The sequence below is a fragment of the Hesperophylax consimilis genome, chromosome 19 (genome assembly GCF_061612785.1).
Source record: "Hesperophylax consimilis isolate HC1 chromosome 19, BYU_Hcon_1.0, whole genome shotgun sequence".
In the NCBI taxonomy this organism is placed as follows: domain Eukaryota; kingdom Metazoa; phylum Arthropoda; class Insecta; order Trichoptera; family Limnephilidae; genus Hesperophylax; species Hesperophylax consimilis.
In genome coordinates this window covers 675,809-681,739 of record NC_142854.1, presented here as the reverse complement: position 1 = coordinate 681,739, position 5,931 = coordinate 675,809, and positions in this window count along the sequence as shown.

Below are 5,931 nucleotides of genomic sequence, written 5' to 3'. Positions count from 1 at the left end.
CCACTAGTGCTACACGGCATAATACCAATAATACTTTTGGCCGTGAAAACCTTACATCAGTTTTGCATTACTTTATTTTAAAACAAATATTTAAAGCTACGCTAATCGATGGTTTCCTCTCAAAGATGTGACGATAATGTGATTTTATTTCATAGATGCAACTGTGGCATCCATTGTATTATTATTATTTATTTTTTATGTTTTAAACATTATCACCTGGATGAAGATCTCACAATGTATGCTTGCGGTGCCAAAGAAAAAAGGAATAGCTCTATGCAATTTAATTATTTAGGTACATATTTTGCAAAAGAAATTAGAATCTAATTGAAACAAAGAATATACAAAACATGATACAGGGACAAATGGGAATCTCGTTAATCCATTCATGCGCGTCACTAATTAGATAAGACATTTGGCTAAAATGATACGATCTACCCCTTATTTAAATTTTGAGTCCTAAAAGAAAATTTTGCGAATCAGTGAAACATAATTTTGAATCCGAAAAAAAAGTGTATAACTCCGGGGCGCTAAGAGTTTTGAAGTTACTAAAAAGGTTGAAATAATAAGTAATAATAAAAATATTGCGTGCGAGCACGCACCTACTCGGGGGGGCTCGTTTTCAACCAACCCCCACCCGTCGGCTCACACCACTCCTTAAGGTTCTCCTCAATGTAGAGGCGTGGGTGGTATCACGGTTGAATGCTCTGAAGTTCATAAATGAACCCCAGAGCACCCGAGTCGTGATGCCCCTCATAGTTCCTCTATAAATACCAAGGGCTAATAGGTCCCTGGCACTTCCTGCGTTCCACACTCCACGCCAGGATATCGTAGCCGCGTACACCTCCACCTTAGCGGGATCTCCATGAAATTTCGCGGCTACTGTTTCTTTCAATGTCTCACCACCATACTTTTCAATCTTGTTCTTATGGGCGCGCTCCAGGCCCAGGAATGCGGACACCACCTGCGCATCTACAATTATAATCTGATCGCCCTTCTTGGCTGTGATATCAGGCTGCAGGTTAATGTCCCGGGCTTTGTACCTCACCTCTTTCTTAACGACCCCCGTGAGTTCTGGGGCAGTTCTGCACGACATGCGCCGCAGTTTCAGTTATATGATATCTTTGAGTGTATGCCAATGTAATGTGTTATGTGATATCTTTGGGTGTATGCCAATGTAATGAGTTATGTGATATCTTTGGGTGTATGCCAATGTAATGTGTTATGTGATATCTTTGAGTGTATGCCAATGTGGGTATGAAGAGAGAACACTTTGGTTGGTATCTTGTGGTATTTAATCGGGGAATTGTCACAGGCAAAAGAGGACGAGAACTACCTGTCATATGTATTTATTAACTATGCAAGCATTCCGTCTCGCTTGCACACATACTCTTTCATTCACACATTACACCCCCACACTTAAACAACAATTACATATATATATATATTTAATCACCTATTTTATACAATTCAAAAAACTATATATTTATATACAGTCAAACTTGGTTATAACGAGCACGAGGGGACCGACTAAATTTGCTCCTTATAGCCATTACTCGTTATATCCAAAATAGGTTTATAAGAATTTATATACATAAACCTACATAGTATAAAGATCTCACAAAACATACATATGCATTATAAATCAAACACGTAAATTTATTTTAAATATATATAATATAGGTACTTACCCTAATATACAACGATTAAACTTACAATTACACTAATATGTAATAAATTGTACAAACACTTAACATTAAACAAAAGTTTTTATTTTACTCTAAATCATTTGTACTGAAAAATTCATTATCGAGGATTGTTTTAATGTTTTCACTTTAATGTTTCTTATTTTCCCCCTCAAAACACTTAACGCATTAAAAGTTTCATCATCTGGTTCACTGCTACCGAAAAAACTCACTAATTTGTCCATCATATCACTAGCTTCCCCTATTGTAATTTGTTCCGGTTCTGTACTCATATTATCATCGTCGCTGCTTTCATCACCTTCATTGTCTTTATGCAACACAGACTCTACGATATCACTATCCGTTGGAAGTCCACATGTCGATAAACCCTCATCAACACGCACAAAGTCTGCGATATTGTCATTATTAAAATCATTAATATTATTCGTTCTTAGCCACTCTGATAATGGCATGTTGTCTTCGTCGTATTCTTCATGCACATCATCAATTCTAGTTTTCAATGAAGATTTTATAAAGCAATTGGCAACTGTACTCAGTGATACATTAGTCCACGCATCATTTAAAAGAATGATCGCATCCAATATTGTTAAATTCTCATTCAACTTTTTCTCCCTCTGGCCAATAAGAAATCCAGCACTTCTTTGCACACTAAACCACTTTAGTAACGCTTCGTCAACGTCAGGAACCACGCACTTTCTAAATTTTTTAGTTTCTGTGATGTTATTCTCCAACGCAGATAAATAAACATCCTTATTTTTCCACAATGTTGAAACTGTTGAAGATGACAAAGAAAATTTCTTACACACTTCGACATTTTTTGCGCCGCGTTCCAATTCCCGAATAATATCGACTTTATCGCGAATTGAGAGACATTTCCTCTTGTTAGACATGGTTGTAATCGAAGGGTTTACTTTTGACTGACTAATCACTAAAGATATGATTTTAATAAACTGTGTACGTAGGTACCTACTCATATCAGCCTACATAACATTAAATTTATTGATTTTTGAACGAAATTGGGAAAACCGGATACAAATTTAACATGAGTAGCAAAACAAAAGAAGTTGTAAAAAGGGAACCAAATTGGAAGCCCCAATATTCGTATGACTTAGGTTTTATATGACCCTTTTTACATAGTTCGCGATAGTACCTACCGAATAGAAATGTTTCGTAGAGCGGCAACTCAGGCTAAATGTCATAAAAGCTTGGGATAATCCGTCCCTAATGGTATTTTAAGGGAAGTCCGAGATCATCCTTTTGTCTTGTTTATGACTGGTTTCGAGAATCAGGTTTTATTTACCTATTTAGAAATCGTGTTGACAAAAATATCTGGACGTTACATCAATTATGAAACCTCGTTTTAACAGCATACGATTGTATGAAAACAAGCACGAATTATAATATCATTTTATAATTGCTCATTATAACCATGACCTCGCTATTTCCGTGATCGTTATAACCAAGTTTGACTGTATATGTAATTCATTTTCTTCACTTGGGGTAGCGTGGGCGTGGTCCCCTGGGTCGCAGCCTCTCCTCCCATGAAGAGCGAGATCTGGAAAAAACATGGGGATTAAAATCGGCTATGTCCACATCTGAGAGTGGACCAAAGTCCAACACATTATCAGAATCACTCTCCCCCCAGTTAACTCTCCTTTCAGTTAATTGATCATGATGTTTTTTCCAAATTTGACCCGTTGATTTTATCTTTATCATGTAAATTCTACTCCCCATTCTTTTAATCACTGTTCCAAGAATCCATTTATTATTATTATTTCTAAAATCTTTAGTCAAAACTTTAGACCCTATTTCAAAGAATTTTTAAAATTTTTACCTCGGTAATATTTTTTTTGATTTTTTGACTAATTAGCATTTTATTTTTAACCTTTTATCTATCTTTTTTAAATCAATACGCTTGTCATTATCCATTATTGGAACAATTGTATTATAAACTGATCTGATTTTTCTACCTAACATTAATACACTCGGTTCAATGCCAGTACATATCGAAGGCGTGTTCCTAATATCCACTAAAAATGTAAGTAATCTATCTTCCAAATCAATAGGAAATTTATTATTTACTAATATCTTTTTCAAAAATTTTTTAACTGTTTTAACGGCATTTTCCGCTAAACCGTTCGATGCTGGACTGCTGAAGTCACGGACTCGATATTCAAATCACGGCAAAATTTTTGAAACGTAGCTGACGTAAAAGCTGTTCTATTATCACTTACAATCTTCTCTGGAATACCAAAAATAGAGAACATTTTTTTCAGCGCCTTAATTGTACAATCTGAATCAACTTTCGGTACAATTACACAATCAATCCATTTTGTAGTAGCATCGATCACTATTAAAAAATTTATATTTCCAAAAGGACCTAGAAAATCTATATGTACGCGGTTAAATATTAAATTATTTACCGGCCAACTTGCTAACTGTACTTTAGTAGGTGTAGGTAAACATTCCGCACAGCGCATACATTGCCTGACTACTACCTCTATATCCGCATTCATACCTAACCAGAAAAAATAATTTCTCGCCAAACATTTGGATTTTACTATACCTAAATGCGACTGATGAATAAATTTCAAAACTGATTCCTTCAATTCCACTGGAATCACTAGCTTGTTATTATAAAACAAACACGCATTATGAACCGACAATTTATCTCTCCTATACCAAAATTTTACTAAATCAGCATTTAAATTTTTCTTTTCTGGCCATCCTGTATTTAAATAATTTATAATACTAATAATTATATCCTTTTCCGAACTAATCTTAATGGCTTCCGCATTTATTTCCATTTCTGTAGATATAGTATTTAAATGATCAGATTCTATACATTCAATATTTAAATCACTAATTAAATCTAAAAAATAATTGCTACAATCTTCCCCCACCGTGGGGTCATTACCCTGCATTGGCAATCTTGATAGAAAATCGGCTTTGTTATCGCCCGAACTAATGTACTCAATAGTATAATCAAATGTCTGTAAAATCAACGCATAACGTTGCAAACGGTTAGCCGCCAAAACAGGTACTTGCTTGTTAGTATCTAAAATATGTACCAACGATTTATTGTCGCATGACAAAATAAATTTCTTTCCATATAGGAATTGGAAAAATCTCTTTAAACCAAATATGATGGCACACGCTTCTTTGTCTAATATCGAATACTTTCGCTCTGTATCCTACTAGCAAAAGCAATAGGGCGTTCTATCCCGTTCTCGTATACATGACACAGCATAGCTGAAATACCTATATTGCTGGCGTCAGTAATAAGTTTGACAGGTAAACTAGGATTAAAATGTACTAAAATGTTATCTGACATTAAATGTTCTTTCACTAAATTAAAAGCAATATTACATTCCTCCGACCATATGAATTCGGTTCCTTTCTTTAACAAACTGTAGAGAGGTGACAAAATATCTGAGATATTCCGTATGAACATTCTAATAGACTTCGTAGTTCCGAGACATTTCTCGGCACGGCTAAATGCTTAATCGCCTTGATTTTGTCATCCAACGGCATAATTCCTTCCTGAGAAATTCTAAAGCCTAAATATTCAATTTCCGTTTCATAAAAATAACATTTACGTTCATTAACGGTCAAACCACAATCATTTAATTTTTTTAGTACCGTTTCGCAAACAGAATTTAATTTCCTCTTTCGAGTTACCGAATAACAATATATTGTCTAGAAATACACGAACATTTTTAAAACCACCGATAATAGATGCTATTATCTGCATAAAAATAGCCGGACTTGTTGTTAGTCCGAAAGGTAAACACCTTATATGCAAACAAACCAATATGAGTTGAAATTACACACAGTTTCCTCGACTTTTCGTTCAACGAAATCTGTGTAAAAGCATTACGCAAATCAATCTTTGCAAAATATTTCGCCCCATTTAACGATGAGATTAAATCTTCAATTCTGGGTAAAGGATATTTCAAAGGTGCTAACATTGGATTTAACGTATTTTTAAAATCAGTACATATTCTTATTGAACCGTCCTTTTTCTTAACAATAACAATCGGACTAGCTATATCACTAATTTCCACTTTTTCAATAATACCCTCCTTTAACATTTTTAATAATTCACATTCGACTTTATCACGTAAACTATATGGAATCGGTCTGGGGTTAATAAACTTTGGCCTGAAGTCTGACCTAACCTCAATATTTGCCTCGTAGTTTTTGAAACGTCCCGGCTTATCAGAAA